This window comes from Pongo pygmaeus, chromosome 19, assembly GCF_028885625.2.
Source record: "Pongo pygmaeus isolate AG05252 chromosome 19, NHGRI_mPonPyg2-v2.0_pri, whole genome shotgun sequence".
Classification (NCBI taxonomy): Eukaryota; Metazoa; Chordata; class Mammalia; order Primates; family Hominidae; genus Pongo; species Pongo pygmaeus.
In genome coordinates this window covers 2,383,758-2,408,910 of record NC_072392.2, presented here as the reverse complement: position 1 = coordinate 2,408,910, position 25,153 = coordinate 2,383,758, and the positions used below count along the sequence as shown (strand labels likewise).

Here is a 25,153-nt window from a genome sequence, read left to right as displayed (position 1 = left end):
CCAAGTAAACACATCATATCATCTCACTAGCAAACACCTTCCTTATGTTCACTGCAGCATTGTCTGTAATAGTAAAAAGCTGTAAACAACCTAATTGCCCATTTCTGTAGTCTAAACATAAAGAAAATATGGTATAGGGCGAGGTGTGATGGCTCACACCTGTAATCCCAGCACTTTGAGAGGCTGAGGCCAGTGGATCACGAAGTCAGGAGTTCGAGACCAGCCTGGCCAACATAGTGAAACCCCCATCTCTATTAAAAATACAAAAATTAGCCGAGCATGGTAGTGCATGTCTGTAGTCCCAGCTACTCAGGAGGCTGAGGGAGGAGAATCGCTTGAACCCGGGAGGTGGAGGTTGCAGTGAGCTGATATTGTGCCATTGCACTCCAGCTTGGACAACAGTGTGAGACTCTGTCTCACAAAAAAAAAGAAAAAGAAAATATGGTATCGTATATAAGAAATTATACAACTAAATAAACTAGATCTACATATATCAATAATGCATCTAAAAAACAGGAAAGAAAACCAAGCAGATTAATATAGGTGTACAGTTGAATACTCACGTAAATTCTAACAATCTATAAAGCACTACTATATATTGTTTATAGATACACTCAAATATAGTAAATGCATAAAAATATGGAACAAAGGGCTATATACAACATTTAGGAGAAACTTTACTGCTGAGAAGAAGAAGGTGGACATGATTGGAAAGACGTACAAAAGGGACATCAAGCCGGGTGTGGTGATTCACGCCTGTAATCCCAGCACTTTGGGAGGCTGAGGCAGGTGGATCACTTGAGGCCCGGAGTTTGAGACCAGCCTGGCCAACATGGTGAAACCCTGTCTCTACTAAAAGTACAAAAATTAGCTAGGTGTGGTGGTACATGCCTGTGATCCCAACTACTCGGGTGGCTGAGGCAGACAATCGCTTGAACCTGGGAGGTGGAGGCTGCAGTGAGCTGAGATGGTGCCGCTGCACTCTGGCCTGGGTGATAGAGCGGGACTCCATCTCAAAAAAAAAAAAAAAAAAGAAAAGAAAAGAAAAGAAAAAAGAAAAAGAAAAGGCCAGGCGTGGTGGCTCACACCTGTAATCCCAGCACTTTGGGAGGCCCAAGCAGACAGATCATGAGGTCAGGAGATGGAGACCATCCTAGCCAACATGGTGAAACCCCGTCTCTACTAAAATACAAAAAAAAAATCAGCCGGGTGTGCTTGTGCACGCCTGTAGTCCCAGCTACTCAGGAGGCTGAGGGAGGGGACTCTCTTGAACCCTGGAGGCTGAGGTTGCAGTGAGCAGACATTGCGCCACTGCACTCCAGTCTGGTGACAGAGCAAGACTGTCTCAAAACAGAAAACAAAAAACAGAATACAAAAAGATATCAACTATAACTGTAATAATCCCTTCTCAAAAAAAGCTCTAGGCCGGGCGTGGTGGCTTACACCTGTAATCCCAGCACCATGGGAGGCCAAGGCGGGTGGATCACAAGGTCAGGAAATCGAGACCATCCTAGCTAACATGGTGAAACCCCGTCTCTACTAAAAATACAAAAAATTAGCCAGGTGTGGTGGCGGGCACCTGTAGTCCCAGCTACTAGGGAGGCTGAGGCAGGAGAATGGTGTGAACCCGGGAGGCAGAGGTTGCAGTGAGCTGAGACTGCACCACTGCACTCCAGCCCAGGCTGGGCGACAGAGAGAGACTCCGTCTCAAAAAAAAAAAAAAAAAAAAGCTCTGAAGCAAATATGACAAAATGTTAACATCTGTCAATTCTGGTAATAGTTATATGGCCATTCTGTTTTATTACTGCAGGTACTTTTAACATTTAACATAGTCCCTAGTAAAAATAAAAAACAAATTAAATTATAAATATACAAAAGAAAACTTTAGCCAGGCATGGTGGCTCACCTGTAATCCCAGCACTTTGGGAGGCCAAGGCGGGCCTGAAGTCAGGAGTTCAAGACCAGCCTGGCCAACGTGGTGAAACCCTATCTCTACTAAAAATACAAAAATTAGCTTGGCTTGGTGGCAGGCGCCCATAATTCCAGCTACTCAGGACGCTGAGGCAGAACTGCTTGAACCCGGGAAGCAGAGGTTGCAGTGAGCTAAGACAGCGTCATTGCACTCCAGCCTGGGCGACAAGAGTGAAACTGCGTCTCCAAAAAATAAAAAAATAAAAAAAAATAAAGAAAACTCAAAAAGCACTTTTTTTTCATTGGGCATAGGTCTCATGATAGGCTTTCTGACAGGTAACAAGTTGGACACATAAATGAAATGAAAGCCCTGAAGCGTAAGTCCTACATACATGAAGCCCTCCTGTGAAGAATTTTGGAGTCGAATAGTTAAGATTCATATATCAATCTGGCTCCTTACAAACTGTGTGACCTTGGGGAAATCTGCAAACTTCCTAAGCCTATTTACCCATTTTTAAGAAGAGGGACTAATACTACCACCTACCTCAAACAGCTGTGGTGAAGCTTAACAAAATAGTCAATATTTAAGGGCTTGTCTACCTTTGTATATCTCTCACCTACAGCTCAAGAATAATTTCACTTCTGTACTTTTATATACATAAGCAAAGTAAAAGACTTTGCTTCCCTAGTGTCCAAGGACAGACAACAAATCATTTTTGCCATCACAAGAAAGCAGAAAGTAAAGGTCACCTCATCTTAATCATCATCAATCATCACCATCATAACAACATTTATTGAGTACTTACTATGTTCTAGGTACCATTCCTAGGCTCTTTAAATGCATTAACTCACTTGACAAGTCGGATAATAAATTTTATATACGCTAGAAGAGAAAAATAGGTACTTATTATAAGATTACGAACTCAGAGAAAAGAAAGTTTCTTCCAGGTGGAAAAAATTAGAAAAGACTGCCTGGAAATGGAAAACCTGGTAGGCAGATTTGAAGCGTAAATAAGGGGGCCGGGGCAGGGAGTCAAAGCAGCAAAAGGAACAGAAAATATCTTCCCAAAGCTGAATCACAGTAGACGTGGAAGGCAATAAGAAACAGGATGAAAAGCCAGGACATGTAAGAGAAGTCTCTGAGTGCCCATTAGGATTCGATAAACACCTATTCGGCACCATATTTTACCACTGTGTTCTTTGCATTTTCATTAAAGACAGTAAAAAGCTGATGATGGGTTTTTGGCAACAAAGTGACTTGAAAACTGTGGCTCAGGAACATTTCTCTGGCTGCTTTATGTAATATTCTATACAACTCCTCCTCTTATTCTCTGCTATGGCTAATAACACCTGGTTTCTCAGTTCCACTCAGTCACCCAAACCACAAATCTGAATTGTTTAAACTTGCCTCTCCCCATCACACTACTCATTCACAACCGGACCTCCTAAACCTTTCTCCACTCAACAACGTTCACTGTCACTGTCTTGCTTCAAGCACTAATCATTATTTCCTGAAAAAGTCTACATGACCTCCAAAATCCACATTCCTCATTGCCACCTGCAGAATCTCTCTAAAATACACAGCATCTCATAATGCTTGTTTTTGCCTAAATTGTTTAATGACTTCCAACTTGCCTACAAGCTGTACAGAATACACAAATTCTATCAATCTGGCTCAGACGTGCCTCTCCAACCTCAAATTCTACAATCCCCTCTGCCAAACTATTACCAGCATACATAAAATAGTTTCTCATGCTTTTGTGACTATGTATGTTGCTGTTCCCTCCACCTAAAATGACCTCCCACGTTCACTCCAATTATTATTTTTTTGAGACAGAGTCTTGCTGTCACTCAGCAGTCTGGAGTGCCGTGGTCACCATCTCGGCTCACTCCAATACTCCTCCTGGGTCAAGCGATTCTCCAGCCTCAGCCTCCCGAGTAGCTGGGATTACAGGCATGCACCACCAGGCCCGGCTAATCTGTGTATTTTTAGTAGAGACAAGGGCTTCACCATGTTAGCCAGGCTGGTCTCGAACTCCTGACCTCAAGTGATCCACCCACCTCTGCCTCTCAAAGTGCTGGGATTGCAGGTGTGAGCCACCATGCCTGGCCCAATTATTCATTCTTCAAGATTCAGTTCAAGTATCATCTCTTGGCTCTCTTTAGTGTGTAGATGTGATGGGCCCTGAAATAGCCTAAATGACACAGATCACATACAATGTATACCATAACAACTCAGGACAGCTTTAAAATACCAAGTACACTGATTTTCCTATGCATTTAATCATTTTATTAAGAATCTCAGCAGGGTGCAGTGGCTCACACCTTGTAACCTCAGCACTTTGGGAGGCCGAGGCGAGGGGAACACTTGATGTGAGGAGTTGGAGACTAGCCTGGCCAATGTGGTGAAACTCCATCTCTACTAAAAATACAAAAATTAGCCGGGTGTGGTGGCACACACTTGTAATCCCAGCTACTCGGGAGGCTGAGGCAGGAAAATCTCTTGAACCTGGGAGGTGGAGGTTGCAGTGAGCCAAGATCGTGCCATTGCACTCCTGGGCGACAAGAGCTAAACTCTGTCTCAAAAAAAGAAAATAAAAAGAATCTGGCCAGGCGCGATGGCTCACGCCTGTAATCCCAGCACTTTGAGAGGCCAAGGTGGGAGGACGACAGGGTCAGGACTTCGAGACCAACCTGACCAACATGGTGAAACCCCATCTCTACTAAAAATACAAAAATTAGCCGAGCGTGGTTGCGCATGCCTGTAATCCCAGCTACTCAGAAGGCTGAGGCAGAAGCACTTGAACCTGGGAGGTGGCGACTGCAGTGAGCCGAGATCGCGCCACTGCACTCCAGTCTAGGCGACAGAGAGACACTCCGTGTCCAAAAAAAAAAAGAATCTGGAGAAAATTTCAATTACCCAATGTCAATCAAGATTTCCCCCTTCTTATGAAATTGAATAAAAACAAAAATGTGTGTGTGTATACATATATACATACTTTTTTTTTTTTTTTTCCTTGAGACAAGAGTTTTGCTCTTTTTGCCCAGGCTGGAGTACAGTGGTGCAATCTCAGCTCACTGCAACTTCTGCCTCCTGGGTTCAAGCAATTCTCCTGCCTCAGCCTCCCAAGTAGCTGGGATTACAGGCATCTGCCACCATGCCCAGCTAATTTTTTTATTTTTAGTAGAGACGGGGTTTCACCATGTTAGCCAGGCTGGTCTCGAACTCCTGACCTCAGGTGATCCACCTGCCTCGGTCTCCCCAAGTGCTGGGATTACAGGCGTGAGCCACCGTGCCCAGCTTGTATTTTGAAAAATACAAAAATTACCCAGGCATGGTGGCGCGGGCCTGTAGACCCAGCTACTCAGGAGGCTGAGGCAAGAAGACTGCTTGAGCCCAGGATTTGCAGAGTTGTAGTTAGCCACTGCACTCCAGCCTGGGCAACAGAGCCAGACCCTGTCTCAAAAAAAAAAAAATCATTCTTTTGTCAAAATGTATTCACTGCACTCTGTTCTGAGATACTACAAGTTGCTCTAGACAGAGAGGACAGCAGGAGTAGAATCACAAAGATCACAAAGTGGGGAGGGAGAAAGCACATATATATTAGAGTGTGAGCAAGGTGGGGCTTGATTAGAAATGAAACTTGAAGTGATCGAAGACCTCACAAACTGTGTTAAAGTATGTGGACTATAGGAAAGAGGGAGTCGGCACAGTACGGTGGCTGAAAGCCCCAACTGTGGAGCCTCAGTACCTGAGGTTCAACTTTCAGCTCTGCTACTTACATAGCTGTTACAAAGGGCTCGCTAAATTCTCCTAGAATGTTGTGAGTAATAAACAAATACTTGTAAAGCACTTAAAACGGTGCCTGGCATATTAATAAGTGCTATGTAAATATTTGTTAAACAAATACAAAGCGAGCCAAGGAAGGGTTCTTTTTAAGTAGGGAAGTGTGATATGATCAGACTGCATTTTCGATAGATGACTGGGGATTATGTAGCAGAAAGACGTTAACAGGACAAGACTGACTTTAGAGAGCCCACGTGAAATTAGTTGGGTAAGAGGCTATGTGAACTACGACGGTAGTAGTAATGGTAAGTATGGATAGAAGGGGACTAACTCAACAAATATCGAGGAGGTAAAAGTGGCAAGACAAGGTAATTGATTGGATATAGAGGAAGAAAGAAGAGTCAAGGTTGAATCCCACGTAAAGTATTATTTCTGATGTTTTTAAAAGTAATATTCTTCTAAGAACTTTGGATCTTAGATGTTTTCTGTGCTAGTGACATTTGATGTCTTGGGGTTGTATTATGATGCTTCCATAAAAATGCAAACTACAGGCCTGTTTAAACTCTCAAATTGATAGGCCCTCGCTGTTTTTTTTTTTCTCAGTAGGTGGAGATAATTTCTCTTTAAGGACATACCATTATGCAGAACACTTATTTAGCCCAAGTCGAAGAGCCAGAAAGCTTGAGTAATGATTTTATTATGTGGGTTTTTTTTTAATCTTTACGTTGAGATTTGTGATGATACAGACTATAGCATCATGGTAATACTGTAAAAATTTTTAAGTGACTGCTGAACCATTAAAGACAAATTAAAATTTGTTAATTGTTATTTCCAGTTTTTTCACTGTTCATTCATATATGATAAACTTTGATAACCAGAATATTTCATTACTTATTGATCCCTTTGACAAATCTTAGCTCATTTCTACATTTGTCAACTTCAAAAATATTTTTTCTTAGACTGAATGCAGTAGCTCATGCCTGTAATCCCAGCACATTGGGAGGTTAAGGTGAGCAGACGGCTTGAGGCAGTTTGCTTAGGCTAAGAGTTTGAGACTGGCCTGGGCAACATGGCGAGACCTCACCTCTTACAGAAAATAGAAAAATTAGGCCGGGCGCCATGGTGCATGCCTGTAATCCCAGCACTTTGGGGGGCCGAGGCAGGAGGATCACCTGAGGTCAGGAGTTCAAGACCTGCCTGGCCAACATGGTGATACTCCATCTCTACTAAAAACAGAAAAATTAGCCAGGTGTGATGGCAGGCACCTGTAATCTCAGCTACTCGGGAGGCTGAGGCAGGAGAATTGCTTGAATCCAGGAGGCAGAGGTTGAAGTAAGCCAAGATCGCGCCATTGCACTCCAGCCTGGGCAACAAGATTGTGAGACTCCATCTCAAAAAACAAAACACAAAAATTAGCCAGGTGTGGCTGGGCACGGTGGCTCACGCCTGTACTCCCAGCACTTTGGGAGGCCAAGGTGGGCAGATCACGACGTCAGGAGTTCGAGACCAGCCTGGCCAATAGAGACCCCATCTCTATTAAAAATACAAAAAACTTCGCTGGGCATGGTGGCATATGCCTGTAATCCCAGCTACTCAGAAGGCTGAGGCAGGAAAATCACTTGAACCCAAAAGGCGGAGGCTGCAGTGAGCCAAGATCGCACCATTGCACTCCAGCCTGGGTGACAAGAACAAGATTCAGTCTCGAAAAATAAATAAATAAATAAATAAATAAATAAATAAATAAATATTCATGTATGAGTTTAGTCAACAGCTTATTTCATTTTCTCTGACAATGCTAAATGTATAGCCTTTCCTCACTCATAAAAAGTTAACCAAGGCCAGGTGTGGTAGCTCATGCCTATAATCCTAGCACTTTCAGACGCCGAAGTGGGCAGATCACCTGAGGTCAGGAGTTCGAGACCAGCCTGGCCAATATAGCGAAACCCCATCTCTACTAAAAATAAAAAATTAGCCGGGTGTGGTGGCACATGCCTGTAATTCCAGCTATTACTAGGGAGGCTGAGGCAGGAGAATCGCTTGAACCCAGGAGGCGGAGGTTGCAGTGAGCCGAGATCGCGCCACCGTACTACAGTCTGGGCAACACAGCAAGACTCCGTCTCAAAAAGAAAAAGTTAACCAAAATACTAAATAATCAAAACATCTGACTCATTTATCTCCACCTTCTTTCTTTCATAGTTAGCATATTTTTTATAAAATAAAAATATGAAAAGAAATAGATAAAACACTAGTATATCATAAAACATATGCTTTTCATTTTATTATTATTTTTTTGAGATAGAGTTTCACTCTTGTTGCCCAGGCTGGAGCGCAATGGGACGATCTCAGCTCACTGCAACCTCCGCCTCCCGGGTTCAAGCGATTCTCCTGTCTCAGCCTCCCAAGTAGCTGGGATTACAGGCGCCCACCATCACACCTGGCTAATTTTTGTATTTTTAGTAGAGACAGGGTTTCACCACATTGGCCAGGCTGGTCTGGAACTCCTGATCACCTTCTGCCCGCCTTGGCCTCCCAAAGTCCTGGGATTACAGGCATGAGCCACCATGCCCAACCCATAAAACAAACTCTTCTATCTTTACCTTAGATTAAAAATGGATTGGGCTGGGTGTGGTGGCTCACACCTGTAATCCCAGCACTTTGGGAGGCCAACTCAGGTGGATCACTTGAGGCCAGGAGTTCTTTAGTAAAAATACAAAAATTAGCCGTCTGTGGTGGTATGTGCCTGTGGTCCCAGCTACTCGGGAGACCGAGGCAGAAGAATCGTCTGAACCCAGGAGGTGGAGGTTGCAGTGAGCTGAGATCAAGACACTGCACTGCACTCCAGCCTGGGTGATGGAGTGAGACTCTTACCTCAAAAAAAAAAAAAGGTTAAAAATTGATTAATCCACACTGTAAAATTTTAATAAACATATAACTTTCTACAATGCTTTCAAAAATTAAATTTCTTAAAATGTTCAAAGATTCTTAATTTTACTTTTGTAAAATGTCTCAGAAAATTTCTTAATGGCCTCAGTTAACTGTCAATTCTTGTCAACATAAGAGCCCCAAAAGCAGATAATAAAAATGTACAGGTAATTTGTCCAGTTGAGTTAATTCACTTTTTATACTTAAGAACTCTGTCAAAGTGTAACCCTGTTCCCTCAGAGAACATAAAATCTCTGTATAGGAAATGCGGCCGCTCTTTGCTCCATCACCTTAATTCTCTCGAGATCACTGGAGTCAACTATTACAAAGATCTTTAGGATAGCACATTCCCTTTCACATAACCCTTCATTCAGTCAAATGCAACTAGTACTTATTTACTTATTAATACTACCTGTAAAGCAGTATTAGGCATTTTTTGAGAGAAGCTACTTAAATGCCAAAAGCCTTCTGCATGCAAAGCAGTCAACAATACAAGACCATATGTTAATAAATGCCAATTTAAATGATGCAGGCAATAAATGCCACCAACTTTCACCATTTAACAAAGATTAAGGAGTCCAATCGTTATAGAAAGAAGGAATGTGTGATTTTACAAAGCAGTACCCAAGAGTTCTGTGACTGCAGTATTTACCTTATTCTAGTCACTAACCTAACATTCGACAGGAAAAGAAATTCTCTGGATTTCAGTTCTCTCATCCATAAAAATACCAATCTACCTCAAAAAGTAGCTGGCAGAAGAACAAATGAAAATCAGTACCAAGCTCAATATTTAGAAAGTTCTAGAGAAACGTTTATGACAATGTTAAATGACAATAGAGAGTACCGTTCCAGAAGTATCCTTGACAAATGCAGATTAGTCCTATCTAGGTAAGTTTCAACAAGAAGCCACCATCTTTTAAAAAGAAAACAAGAAATAAAATAATAAGTGCTTATGATGCCTGCCACCAATGAATATAAAGCATTTCACAAATATCAATTAAATTCTATAACTGCCATGCCAAGGTTAAAAATTACATATGTAACAGAAGTTAAACTAAGGTTCCATTTCAATGACTAGCCAAAAAGTGCCATACCAAACCAGCAACAAAGAACAATCCAAAAAGCCTTCACTGCAGTTAACTATTACGCTTACATAATACAGCATCTTTCTTCATGAAATACAGATTTGTCAAAATGTTTGACCTTCAATGACGAGGATTCAATTTACAGCTAAGCATCTGCTGGAGAACGGTAGATCTGTCTTTTTTTCAGAACTCGTATTGTATACCACTAGTTTTATTTTAAATAGAGCAACTTTCTAAGTAAAAAAAAAAAAAAGTAACAGTTGTATTGTAGATGACATAATAAAAACAGTGGCAAAGAATTTCCACTTCAAAACTTAACTATTTCCCTCTTTCCAAAGCACATAAAAATAAGTTACCTGTCATAATGAAATATTTTCGTTAACAGGGACTTAGAGGCAAGTAAAAAATATTTTAGGACCACAAGCAGAAATGGCCAGCTTGGTTTAAAACCAACCAAGCCTCAAGTCCCTTTGGCAAAAGAGCGCATGACTCACTGCTTTAGAACTCAATGGGAAGATACTGAAAATTGACTCTGCCCTAACATTTTGCTTTGGATTTTTTAAGACATCTTCATCTTATTTTTATTTATTTATTTTTTTTTTGAGACGGAGTTTTGCTCTTGTTGCCCAGGATGGAGCGTAATGGTGCGATCTCAGCTCACTGCAACCTCCACCTTCCGGGTTCAAGCAATTCTCCTGCCTCAGCCTCCCCAGTAGCTGGAACTACAGGTGTGCGCCACCATGCCCGGCTAATTTTTTTGTATTTTTAGTAGAGACAGGGTTTCACCATGTTGGCCATGCTAGTCTTAAACTCCTGACCTCAGGTGATCCACCCGCCTCGGCCTCCCAAAGTTCTGGGATTATAAGTGTGAGCCACCGTGTCTGGCCAGACATCTTCATCTTAATGTTGACAATTTCTATAGCATCCATGGCTTATTTACAAAGGTGACAAATTAGGAATAACATGAACCACATGTAAACAAGAGGGTCTTATTTTTTGCTGGATACTTAAAATATAAGCCATAAAGTCTCACATACTCAGACAGACAGACACACACACACACACACACTTTGTCTCTCTGTTACTTAGTATACAACTGACAGAGAAACATTTATATTATTTTTTAAAAATAGAAAATAGGGAAGGGTGTGGTGGCTCACACCTGTAATCCCAGAACTTTGGGAGGCAGAGGCAGGCGGATCACGAGGTCAGGAGTTCCAGACCAACCTGGCCAACATGGTGAAACTCCATCTCTACTAAAAATAGAAAAATTAGCCAGGTGTAGTGGCAGGCGCCTGTAATCCCAACTACTCGAGAGGCTGAGGCAGGAGAATCGCTTGAACCCAGAAGGCAGAGGTTGCAGTGAGCTGAGATCACCCCACTGCACTCCAGCCTGGGCAACAGAGCAAGACTTCACCTCAAAAAAAAAAAAAAAAAAAAAAAGACATGGATGTTCTAGCTAGAAAACCATAAATTATGATTCTGATTTTTCCTTCCCAGAAACATCTCAAAATCTCTTTACACTAGAGATATTTTATCTGGAAAAACAGGTAACAAAAAATTGTACTAAAAAATTCCTTCCAATCTCATTAAGAGTTGTATACAGAACTATGAATAATTTTAAAAATTAATCTCCAAATTAAGCATAAGATTCTCCAACATGTATCAAGAAACACTACATACACTTGGAACTAAAGCTCTTTTACTTAAGTCAAATTATCTTAAGCTCTTGATTAACAATCTACTGAAAAATCACCACTCAGTGTGTGGGGTTTTGTTTGTTTGTTTTTGACAGAGTCTTGCTGTGTCGCCCAGGCTGGAGTACAGTGGTGCGATCTAGGCTCACTGCAACCTCCGCCTCCCGGGTTCAATCTATTCTCCTGTCTCAGCCTCCCCAGCAGCTGGGATTACAGGCGCATGGCACAACACCTGGCTAATTTTTTTGTATTTTTAGTAGAGACGGGGTTTCACCATATTGGTCAGTCTGGTCTCGAACTCCTGACCTCAAGTGATCCACCTGCCTCGGCCTCCCAAAGTGCTGAGATTACAGGCGTGAGCCACCGCACCTGGACCTTAGTGTGCTTTGATATTCCACAAACAGTAGGAATAGGGATATGTCAGACACATAATACAGTGAATTATCATCCCCAACCTTACTCATTTCCTCACCATATTAACCCTTCTACTTTCTAATCATATTAAAAAGAACAAAAGTGTAAAAATATATCATACACTGACAAGCATTCATAAGGCTAATCAAAGTCACATTTACCACCTATATGTGAAATTCTTTTGAAGATGTCTACTCATGTGAATGCTTGATACACGGCATTAAAATGACCTACCCTATCTTATGGCAGTATCTCACAAAAAGGTCCCTTTCAAGGAGCAACACAAGAGAAAAGATCTGAAGGGGCTTTCATGCAAATTATCTTATCCTTTTTTCCCCACCTTTTATGTTCACTATTTTAAAATCTCAAATAGATTTACTGTTTTAAGTAAAAGAAAACAATTGTAGTATTCTTCTTAGATTTTTGCAGTATTCCTGTACCTCCTATTTCTTGCCAAATATTTCTGACATTAATTTATACTTATATGACTAGAACAATAAAAAACATTAACAAGAGTGTAGATATGTGTGTGTGTATCTTTATATATTAATCTATACACACACACACATACAGGGACAAATAAAGAGACAATAAGTGTCTATTTTAAAGCAGGGACTTGCTTTTTATTCCAATCATTCAATGCCCATCATGCAAAAAAGGTGGAAAACATTAGATTTTAAGACTTACGACAGAGAAATGACTTAGTTGTAGCAACCATTCATATCAAATAACCTTACAAAACATAAGCAAGAGAAAGACGCTGTGAAAGGGCAATACAGCATTTCACAGCTTCTGCTCCCTTACTCCACCCAGTCTTCTCGGCTCAATGGCTGTTCACAGCATCCACAAATATTAGCCCATTTTTTAAAAAAAGGATGTGGGGGGAGGTACCAACGTAGGGCTTGCTCCATCAAAATCAACATATACAGAAATACTTCAAGTGAAAAATTGGGTTCCTTTCTGATTTTAAAATATATACCAGCCTTCAATTTCTTTTAGGAGATTCCCACCTTTTGAGCAATACAATGATCATTAATGAACACGAAAGAAATCACCCTAAATACAGATTACTCTTCTGCTTTATTAAAAACTGCAATTTGCAACTGCCAATTATTTTGTGAAACCGTGTCCTAAAAGACACCCATTAAAGATTAAAAGCTAGCTAATGCCTTAAAACCAAATCAGAATTTTTTAAGTAAAAGCTTTTACTATATATTCAACATCACTATGACACAGTCAACAGGAAATTTTCCTGATTATGAGACTGGACCCCGCAGCAATCAAGCCCTGCTGCAGCAAAAAAAAAAAAAAAAAAAGCAAACACTACTGTAGAAAAAGAGAGGGATGACATTATTACTAGTATGAAAGGCCCAAGCACTGTCTCCTCCGCCCTAGCCTCGAAAAGAAATTCACACAAAATAACCCACACCCCCAACAAAAATAGAATTGCCAAAAACGGCACAAATTTTTTGTTTGGCCTCTAAAACCTTATCTCAAAGACTGTGTGCTTAAAGGAGAGATAGGAATATCAGTAACATCTCTATTTGTCCGGACTGCCACTTAAGGAAAGAGGGAGGGGGGACCTTGGCATGACATCGCCCATTGAGAACGAGATCACAAATCTGGTCCTCCTCTTCAAAGGCGTATTTTCTCAACCAAAAAACTGATATAAATTGGGCCCAAACCCCAAAAGAAAATTTCCTGCCCTCTTCCCAAGGAGTTTCTTGCTAAGTCACTGAAGAAGGTAGCATAACAGATAAAGCTATGGTACCTTGCTCTCTCCTACTAAATACTGAAAACCTCTTCCCCTCTACTGTTACGTTTAGAGGTGCAGAGTCAAAATGTGTCGACCACCTCAAAGGCATCTTCTCATGTGGGAGGCTAAAGAGGGTAAATATGCAGAGGCACTGCGTTTCCCAAAGGGGCAGGGAGATGAGATTAGATGAAGGGGAATGGCAGGGAGCCTCGAAGCTGAATGTTAACAGCATCAAAAGGCAACTCCCGATCGAGGAGCCGGTGGCAGAAAGAAAATCCTGCCAGATTCGGTGGGTGGATGCTGCGGATTGCTCGGTGGGCCGGGCTGCCTCTCCTCGGCGGGTGCTGAGGCTGGACCGCCGCACTGGGGGCCAGGAAGACGGTGGGCCACCCTCCGCTGGTCAACCCCATCCTTAAGGACCAGTCGGGGACGGAATGCCTGGAAGGCCCTATGGGTGCCCCGGCGGCGCGGGGCTGAGCCGGTCCCCGAGCCGACAACTGAGGGTGGGGTGGGGACTGCAGTGCTAGTCTCCGCGGCCGGGGAGAGTAGGGCCGAGCCCTTTCCCCAAGATCAGAGAGCTACCTGGTCCCCACGCCCTTCCAACCCAAGAATACTTTTCTTGCTAAGTCACCGAGGGAGGAGGGCGATCCCTTCTTGGGGAGGGCCGCGGGGGTGGGGGGTCGCAGCGGCGCCAGCAGCCCCCAAAGCCGGGCCCGGGAGGAGAGGAGCGAGGGCAGCGCCCTCCCCGGACAGTCCCCCTCCTCCGGGTCTCTCACTCAACGGCCGTCGCGGCCGCCATTTTGAGAGCGAGGAGAGAAGAAGAAGGAGGAGGCGGCGGCGGAGGCAGGGGGAGGGGAGAATGGGAGGGAGGGGACCGGCGCAGCCACATCGTCAGGCCGCCGGGTCCGGACTGCAGCCGCCCGGGCGCGGTGGAGGAGACAGAGGGGAGGGCGCAGACCCGCGCCGCCTTACCGGAGCGCTGCACCGCCGCCTCCGCAGGGCCTCTTCCGTCCTTCACTCCCATCCACCGGCGGGGGAGGGGGAGGGAGAGGGGAGGTAGGAAGGAGGGAGGGAGGGAAGGAGGGGGGGAGGATGGCGCGCTGGGCCCGGGCCCGGGGAGGGGGAGGGGAGGGGAGCGGGCTGGCTCCTCAGCCGTTCCGGGGCTCGAGCCCAAGCTCGGCGCTCGCAGTTTCTCTCGCTCGCGCCCGAGCGCTCCCCTCCTCCTTCTCGCTCCCTAGACCCCCGTGTCGCTGCTCCTCCGCTCGCTCACTCGCTCTCCCGGCCGCCGGACTCCGCCGCCGCCCCGCCGCTCCAGCTCCGTCTGTCACAGGAGCTGCCCCAACGCCCTGACGTCACCGCGCCGCCGCCGCCGCCGCCGCCGCCGCCGCCGCCCCAGACCCGCCAGGAAAAGGGAGGGGCGGGCGCCGGGAGCGGAGGAGGGGCTGCGGCGCATGCGCCGGGGTCGGCCGGGCCGGGGCCGCGCTGCTTTCTAGCGGGCGGGCGGCTTCGCGGTGCCCCCCCGGCCGGCGGGCGAGTCTGCGCGCGAGGTGCTGCTTCTCACGATCCGCACGCTTCTGTAACCTTGGGAGAGGCTCTTTTTTCCCAGCCCCTCGTCTGACTTGCGGCCACTTCTGAACTCTGGCTCTGCTCACCTCGCTGCCCTGCTTTTGCGCTCATGCGACCGACCGCGGCAACCCGTTGGCACCGTGTGTGGCGGGCCCCGGGAGGCGCGAGAGGCAGCGGGGCCCGGCCACCTACCGCCCCTTTCTGCCTCCGGCCTCCGAGATGATTTCCCAGTTTGGGGGGGAATGAGGGAAGGGAGTAGGTTGGCTGGCTTGGGAGGAGGAGCTGTTGAGGTTAAAAGGCAGATGGAATGCTGTCATTGTCTTGATTTGTATTATAGATTCTTAATTGGGAGGATTTGCTTTTGGATGTGATTCAGCTATTCTTCTCCTTAGTCACACACAGACATCAGAGTCTCTCCAGGTCTCGAAACGGATGCCCAAAGAAAGGCCTGGAACTGTATCCCTATAAGGGATGTCTGTGTGTGTTTGCTTAATTATGGATTGAAATATTGATGACAGAGTCGTCTTGGGGATTTGTAGTTAATTTATTCCACACAGAGACCTATGATTTTTTTTTTCGTTTCTTTTTTTTTTTTTTTTTTTTTTTTTGAGACGGAGTCTCTCTCTGTCGCCCAGGCTGGAGTGCAGTGGCGCTATCTCGGCTCACTGCAACCTCCGCCTCCCGAGTTCAAGCGATTCTCTGCATCAGCCTCCCGAGTAGCTGGGAGTACAGGCACTTGCCACCACGCCCAGCTGATTTTTGGTTTTGTTTTTTTTTTTTGAGACGGAGTCTGGCTCCGTCGCCCAGGCTGGAGTGCAGTGGTGCAATCTCCACTCACTGCAGGCTCCGCGTCCCGGTTTCACGCCATTCTCCTGCCTCAGCTTCCCGAGTAGCTGGGACCACAGGCGCCCGCCACCACGCCCGGGTAATTTTTTTGGTTATTTTTAGTAGAGACGGGGTTTCACCATGTTGGCCAGGATGGTCTCGATCCCTTTACCTCGTGATCCGCCTTCCTCTGCCTCCCAAAGTGCTGAGATTACAGGCATGAGCCACCGTGCCCGGCCGACCCTTGATTTTTAAAAAGCGAGATTTGGGGTTCTGAATAATTCAATATGGGCTATTATTTTAATAACAGGTTTAAATGAGATTATCTTATCATTAATTTGTATTGTCCAAGGAAGCTTTTTTCTTGAAACAGGCTTAAGCTTATGTGTACTGACTTTATTGCATCACTTTATGTAGGTAAATAAGTATATATACTGCATTTGAGAAGTAGCAGAGTTAAGGAAAGAGACAACTTAGTTGTAAATCCTGGACCCCGCACTTGCCAGAAGCACGACCTGGGGCAAATTACCATACCTGTCTTTGGCCTCAGTTTCTCAATAAAAGACACCTAATAACCCGGCTTTTGTGAGAATTAGAGAAGAGATGCAGTCTGTGCAAAGTATCTCAGTTTCGTGGGGACTCATAGGTAACTCATGTAAACATTACTGTTGCTTGATACCAAAACAAGTTTCCTTTGATCAAGAAAGGTTATCTCTGCCAGACACAGGTTGCTAACCCCTGTAATCCCAGCAATTTGGGAGGCCAAGGCAGGGATGGGGAGGTTGGGAGGGGGGCCGTGGATCACCTGAGCCAAGGAGTTGGAGACCAGCAGGTGCAACATAGTGAAACCTCATCTCTACAAAAAAAATTTAAAAATTAGCTAAGTGTGGTGGCACATGCCTGTAGTCCCAGCTACTGGGGAGGATGAGATGGGAGGATTACTCAAGCCCTAGAGATCCAGACCGGCCAGGGCAACAAAGCAAGATCTCATCTCTAAAAACAAAAAGGAAAAAAACAGCCGGGCGCGGGGGCTCACGCCTGCAATCCCAACACTTTGGGAGGCCCAGACAGGTGGAACACTTGAGGTCAGGATTTCGAGACCGGCCTGGTCAACATGGTGAAATGCCATCGCTACTAAAAATACAAAAATTAGCCGGGCATGGTGGTGTGTGCCTGTAATCCCAGCTACTTTCGGGACTGAGGCATGAGAATCGCTTGAAGCCAGGAGGCGGAGGTTGCAGTGAGGCAGGATCATGCCACTGCACTCCAGCCTAGGTAACAACGCCAGAGTCTGTCTCAAAACAAAAACAAAAACAAAAACTTTTAATTAGCTGGGCGTGGTGGCACATGCCTGGAGTCCTAGCTACTCAGGAGGCAGAGGCAGGCGGATCGCTTGAGCCCAGGAGGTCCAGGCTGCGGTGCATAATGGTCATGCTACTGCACTGTATCCTGGGCAGATTGGACCCCCATGTCTAAAAATAGGCTGGGATCAGTCGTTCAAGCCTGTAATCCCAGCACTTTGGGGTGCCAAGGTGGGAGAATCGCTTGAGCCCAGGAGTTCCAGACCAGCCTGGGCAACACAGGGAAATCCCGTCTCTATGGAAAAATAGAGAAATTAGGCAGATGTGGTGGTTTGGGCCTGTGGTTCCACCCATTGGGAGGCTGAGACAGGAGGATCATTTGAGCCCGGGAGGTGGAGGTTGCAGTGAACCGAGATCACACCACTGCACTCTAGCCTGGGTGACAGAGCAAGACCCTGTCTCAAAATAAAGTTAAATTAAATAAGTAAAATGAGTAAAAAAAGAAAGATTGTCTCTATCCCCGTAAGTGTTCAAAGGGAACATGAGCCAATTCCATGAAGGCCTTGGGTTTTTGCCTCATGAAGATTTGCCAGAGATGAATCAAATTGTCTTAGAAAGTCTTGTCCAGTTTTACATTTCTGGGATTTTCAGATAAGGACAATAAAATGAGGCATAGAGCTTTGGTCTGTGCTATTGCTTGGGTTCAATAACAGTCAATAAACATACAATAAATTAGCATCCCTTTGTTCTAAGAATCCACCCTTGATTCATTTTTACCTTTTAAAATATTTATTATGGTCTGATATCATGCTACTTAATATTTAATTAGCTGAGTAAATCAGTTCTTTATTTTTTAAACGAATGCTCTAAAAGTAAATAAAATTGCCCAGAAAGAAATCAGAAACACTTTTATAAACACTGACTTCATACAAATAGGTAGCACTAATTCCTATAAACCTTGAGCTCACAGACTCATATTTAGAAAAATTTAAAATCTATATGATGTAATTATGCACTAAATTTATATCAAATTTTATTTCTATAGCGGTCCTTCAAAAAACAATAAACTCCCTTTGGGGTAAGGTATAAAACTTTCTCCCTGGATTATGATTTTTCTGAACAGAAAACTGTTACGTGCTTACCTTGATGTGAAGTGATGTGTTACGGTTCTATGCATTTTCCCTTCAGTTAGTTGCTAGGATGATAGATCTATCTTTTTTTTTTTTTTTTTTTTTTGAGATGGAGTCTCACTCTGTCGCCCAGGCTGGAGTGCAATGGCATGATCTCGGCTCACTGCAACCTCTGCCTTCCGAGATTCAAGCGATTCTCCTGTCTCGGCCTCCATAGTAGCTGGGATTACAGGCATGTGCCATCACGCCTGGCTAATTTTTTTTTGTATTTGAGTAGAGACGGGGTTTCACCATGTTGCCCAGGCTGGTCTCGAACTCCTGAGCTCAAGCAATCCACCTACCTCGGCCTCCCAAAGTGCTAGGATTACAGGCGTGAGCCACCACGCCCGGCCCGATAGATCTATCTTAATAAACACTTGTCTATTGAGAATGTAGAATTAGGACATCTGTGCTATCAATCAGAATTTGTAAGGACTTATACAGAACTTACTATATCCATCCAGGAAACATTTAATAATGGACATTTTAGATGATGTTTCTTGAAAAAACAATAAGTATAAACATCCATTTTACTTACCACAATCCAAGAATCTCCCTGTTCATTTTAATTGCAGATTTTATTTTTCCAGTAGACATTTTCAAAATGGAAACATAAACATTTATTTATTTATTTATTTATTGAGACAGAGTCTCACTGTGTCACCCAGCCTGGAGTGCAATGGCGCAATCTCAGCTCACTGCAACCTCTGCCTCCCGGGTTGAAGCGATTCTCCTGCCTCAGCCTCCTGAGAAGCTGAGATTACAGGTGCCCGCCACCATGCCCAGCTAAGTTTTATATTTTTAGTAGAGATGGGGTTTCACCATGTTGGCCAGGCTGGTCTCGAACTCCTGACCTCAGGTGATCTGCCCACCTCAGCCTCCCAAAGTGCTGGGATTACAGGCGTGAGCCACCACGTCCAGACTGGAAACATTTATTTCAATTGCTGCAGTAAAATTAGTGTCAGTTTAAACAATTCTGCAAATAAGCTGACTGGAAGAAACACTCCAAAAATACTTCTATTGGGAAAAGGACAAAAAGTCTTCTAAAGGTATCTCCAGAGCAAAAGTCTGTTTCTGATAAGGGCAAATGTTAAAGTGTTGTTTTGAGAAATAAACTGTCCTCTATAATTTATAGGCAAATGTACATTGTTATGTGTGCAAATTTGATAGAAAGCAATTAGCAAGTTGTGAGAAGGAAGCTTTTGGGCATCCAAGTTATGTGAATCAAAGTCCCATTTAAAGGAGAATCACGACCCACCTGTCATGCGACTCACTCTGGGAGATTTTAGCTAGTTATTGTGTGTACCTGCATTTCCCCAAGGCATGGATATGTCAGTGAGGGCAAGTCCAACTAGACCCATCTTTCCTCATCTCAGCTTCATGACATCCACCTGTGTCATGGACACTGGGAGTCCATAAAAAAAATTAAAGGCTATTAACAGAGTGAAACTCAGCCTGGACATAGAAGGAATATTTAAAAAGCAGCACTTGCTGGGCGTGGCGGCTCACGCCTGTAATCCCAGCATTTCGGGAGGCCGAGGCAGGCGGATCACCTGAGACCAGGAGTTTGAGATCAGCCTGGCCAGTGTGGCAAAACCTATCTCTACTAAAAATACAAAAAAAAATTACCCAGGTGTGGTAGCCCAAGCCTGTAGTTCCAGCTACTCAGGAGGCTGAGGCAGGATAATCGCTTGAACTCGGGAGGTAGAGGTTGAGGTGAGCCAAGATCGCGCCACTTCACTCCAGCCTGGGCGATAGAGCGAAACTCAGTCTCAAAAAAATAAAATTAATAAAATTAAATATATATATACACACATATATATGTGTATATATATACAGACATGATCCTGAGAAACATAGATATACGTATATATACACACATATATATGTTTCTAAGGATGTCTGCATATATATACACATATCTATGTTTCTAAGGATCATGTATGTATATATACACTCATATGTATACATATATACATATATGTATATACACATATATGGTACATATATGTATATGTAACATATACGTATATGCTGCATATATGTAACTATGCGCATGTGCTGCATATATGTAACTATGCGTATATGCTGCATATATGTAGCTATGCGTATATGCTGCATATATGTAACTATGCGTATATGTTGCATATATGTAACTATGCGTATGTTACACATATGTAACATATACGCATACATTTATGTGTATGTATTTCTAAGAATCATGTATATATACATATGTGTGTGTATATATACATATATATGTATGTATGTTTCTAAGGATCATGTCAGCGAGTCAGGATTCCCGATCTAGAGACAATGGCCCTAATGGGATGGAGCCTGGAGGCGTCATAGAGAGTAACTGGAATGAGATTGTAGACAGCTTTGATGACACGAACCTCTTGGAGTCCCTTCTCCATGGCATCTACGCCTATGATTTTGAGAAGCCCTCACCGTCCAGCAGCGAGCCGTTCTACCTTGTATGAAGGGTTATGATGTGATCACTCAAGCCCAATCTGGGACTAGAAAAACTGCCACATTTGCCATATCGATTCTGCAACAGATTGAATTAGATCTAAAGGCCACCCAGGCTTTGGTTCTAGCACCCACTCGGGAATTGGCTCAGCAGATACAGAAGGCGGGCATGGCACTCGGAGACTGCGTGGGTGCCTCCTGTCATGCCTGTAGAGGGGGCACTCACGTGTGTGCTGAGGTGCAGAAACCGCAGATGGAAGCTCCCCATGTAATTGGGGGTACCCCTGGCTGTGTGTTTGATATGCTTAACTGGAGACACTTGTCTCCCAAATACATCAAGATATTTGTACTGGACGAAGCTGACGAAATGTTAAGCTGTGGATTCAGGGACCAGATCTATGACATATTCCAAAAGCTCAACAACAACATCCAGTTTGCTGTCAGCTACAGTGCCTTCTGATGTGCTTGAGGTGACCAAGAAATTCATGAGGACCCCATTCAGATTCTTGTCAAGAAGGAAGAGTTGACCTGGAGGGTATCCGCCAATCCTACATCAACGTGGAATGAGAGGAGTGGAAGCAGGACATCCTGTGTGACTTGCATGAAACCCTGACCATCACCAAGGCAGGTGTCTTCGTCAACACCCGAAGGAAGGTGGACCGGCTCCCCGAGAAGTTGCATGCTTGAGATTTCACTGTCTCTGCCATGCTTGGAGATAAGGGTCAAGAGGAACAAGATGTGATCATGAAGGAGTTTTTGTTTTGTTTTTTTGTTTATTTGCTTGTTTGTTTTTGAGATGGAGTTTTACTCTTGTTGCCCAGGCTGGAGTGCAATGGCGTGATCTCAGCTCACTACAACCTCCGCCTCCTAGGTTCAAGTGATTCTCCCCTCCTGAGTAGCTGGGATTACAGGCACCCACCACGATGCCTGGCTAATTTTGTACTTTTAGTAGAGATGGGGTTTCTCCATGTTGGTCAGGCTGGTCTCAAACTCCTGACCTCAGGTGATCTGCCCGCCTCGGCCTCCCAAAGTGCTGGGATTACAGGCATGAGGCACCGAGCCTGGCCAATGAGGGAGTTTTGTTCTGGCTCTAGCAGAGTTTTGATTACCACTGACCTGCTGGCCAGAGGCATTGCTGTGCCGCAGATTTCTTTACTCATCAACTATGACCTTCCCACCAACAGAGAAAACTATATCCACAGAGCTGGTTGAAGTGGACAGTTTGGCCGTAAGGGTGTGGCTATTAACATGGTGACAGAAGAAGACAAGAGGACTCTTTGAGATATCGAAACGGTCTACAACACCTCCATTGAGGAAATGTCCCTCAAAGTTGCTGACCTCATCTGAGGGGCTGTCCTGCCACCCAGCCCCAGCCAGGGTTCAATCTCGGGGGACTGAGGAGCAGCAGGAAGGCGGAGGGAAGGGAGCCGAGGAATGGACATCTTGTCATTTTTTCTTTGAATACGTGTCACTTTTTGAGGCAATTTGAGGCAATTATTTTGAGGCAATTATATATATATAATTTTGATTTATATATATTATATATAATATATAATTTTGATATATAATTTTGATTTATATATAATATATAATATATATATAATTTTGATATATATAATATACATATAATTTTGATATATGTATAATTTTTATTTATATATAATTTTGATTTATGTATATTATATATAATTTTGATATATATAATTTTGATTTATAGATATTATATATAATATATATAATTTTGATATATAATATACATATAATTTTGATATATAATACACATATAATTTTGATATATGTATAATTTTGATTTATATATTATATAATTTTGATTTATATATAATATATAATACATATAATTTTGATATATATAATTTTGATTTATATAGTATATATTATATATATAATTTTGATATATAATATACATATAATTTTGATATAGATATAATTTTGATTTATATATTATATATAATTTTGATATATATAATTTTGATTTATATATATTATATATAATATATATAATTTTGATATATAATATACATATAATTTTGATATATAATACACATATAATTTTGATATATGTATAATTTTGATTTATATATTATATAATTTTGATATATATATTATATATAATACATATAATTTTGATATATATAATTTTGATTTATATAGTATATATAATAGATATAATTTTGATATATAATATACATATAATTTTGATATAGATATAATTTTGATTTATATATTATATATAATATTTGAGGCAATTATATATATATAATTTTTGAAGTTTTAATATGGAGAAACGTAGTACAAAAGGATGTATCAAATTTATTTGGCATGTCACTACATAGGCCAGGCAAAGGGTAGAACAGACTTTCTTTTCTTTTTCTTTTTTTTTTTTGAGACAGAGTCTCGCTCTGTTGCCCAGGCTGGAGTGCAATGGCATGATCTCAGCTCACTGCAACCTCCACCTGCCAGGTTCAAGCAATTCTCCTGCCTCAGCCTCCCAAGTACCTGGGATTACAGGCATGTGCCACAACGCCTGGCTGATTTTGTATTTTTAGTAGAGACAGGGTTTCTCCATGTTGGTCAAGCTGGTCTCGAACTCCCGACCTCGGGTGATCCACCCACCTCAGCCTCCCAAAGTGCTGGGATTACAGGTATGAGCCACCATACCTGGCCAGGTAAAATAAACTTTCTGTCCCTTTCTGCTAGTTTTATTTAACTAGTGGAGTAAGAGATTAATTCTCACCTAGAAGGCTTAAAGGAGGTTTTATGAAGGAGTGATTTAAAATAGGACTTTACAAGCGTAAGCCACCACATCTGGCCAAAGGTGTAACTGTTAAAGTCAGTAGCAACGGCCGGGCACAGTGGCTTATGCCTGTAATCCCAGCACTTTGGGAGGTCAAGGCGGGAGGATCATCTCAGGTCAGGAGTTGGAGACCAGCGTCGCCAACGTGGTGAAACCCCATCTCTACTAAAAATACAAAAATTAGCCAGGAGTGGTGGAGTGTGCCTGTAATCCCAGCTACTTGAGAGGCTGAGGCAGGAGAATCACTGGAACCCAGGAGGCAGAGGCTGCAGTGAGCTGAGATTGAGCCACTACACCCCAGCCTGGGTGACAGAGCAAGACTCCGTCTCAAAAAAAAAAAAAAAAAGGCCGGGCACAGCGGCTCACGCCTGATCCCAGCACTTTGGGAGGCTGAGGTGGGAGGATCATAAGGTCATGAGTTCAAGGCCAGCCTGGCCAACATGATGAAACCCCATCTCTACTAAAGATTAAAAAAAAAAAATTAGCCAGGCATGGTGGCTTGCACCTGTAATCCCAGCTACTCGGGAGGCTGAGGCAGGAGAATTGCTTGAACCTGGGAGGTGGAGTTTGCCATGAGCCAAGATCTTCCCATTGCACTCCAGCCTGGGCAACAGGGCAAGACTTGGTCTCAAAAATAAAAATAAAAATAAAAATAAAATAAAGTCAGGAGCAAGACAAGGATGTCATCTGTTACTATTCATAGTAACAACTGCTCTCAAAATTCTAATCTAATGCAATAAGATAAGAAAAAGAAATGACAGAATTGGAAAGGAAGAGACACATTACTTTCCTCTTTTTTAGAGGAATAAATATTCATAAAAAGTTAAAATGGCTGGGCGTGGTGGCTTATGCCTATAATCCCATTTTGGGAGGCCGAGGCAGGTGGATCACGAGGTCAGGAGTTTGAGACTAGCCTGACCAACATGGTGAAACCCCGTCTCTACTAAAGATACAAAAAAGTAGCCAGGCATGGTGGTGCACGCCTGTAATCCCAGCTACTCTGGAAGCTGAGGCAGGAGAATTGCTTGAATCCAGGAGGCGGAGGTTGCAGTGAGCCGAGATCTCGCCATTGCACTCTGGCCTGGGCGACAGAGCGAGACTCCGTCTCAAAAAAAAAAAGAAAGAAAAAAAAGTTAAAACAACATATAAAGTAAAAAGTAAACATTCCTGTTATTCTGTCTATTTCATTTCTCAGAGGTAATCACCTTCAACAGTTCAATGTGTCTTTTTCAGACACTTTTCTATGCATACTTAGGCATATATATTTCTGAGTGTATATACATGGATTTTGAAAAATAAAACTGGGATCATAAAATACTATTATCCTGCAACATACTTTATCAACTTAACAAAATCTCATGGACCAGTTTCCAGTTTGGTACTAGAGATCTACCTTATTCTCTTTAGTGGATGCACAGTATTTCATAGTATTA

General features: G+C 43.2%; 1 protein-coding gene and 1 pseudogene across 2 annotated transcripts in view; one reads left to right on the top strand and one right to left on the bottom strand.

Annotated features, from left to right (window-relative positions):
• The window catches only part of PAFAH1B1 (platelet activating factor acetylhydrolase 1b regulatory subunit 1), a 92,758-nt gene extending 77,376 nt beyond the window's left edge, over positions 1-15,382 (bottom strand). The window contains exon 1 of one of the 2 annotated variants that reach the window (XM_063655740.1): positions 15,225-15,382. The gene's annotated coding sequence lies outside the window, so the exon portion shown is untranslated. Of the gene's footprint in view, positions 1-14,544; positions 14,951-15,224 lie in introns of those variants that run through there. The other variant, XM_054459798.2, reaches the window with a different exon arrangement.
• Positions 15,383-20,715: 5,333 nt separating this feature from the next.
• Positions 20,716-22,252, top strand: LOC129018282 (eukaryotic initiation factor 4A-I-like; annotated as a pseudogene).
• The last annotated feature ends 2,901 nt before the right edge of the window (positions 22,253-25,153 follow it).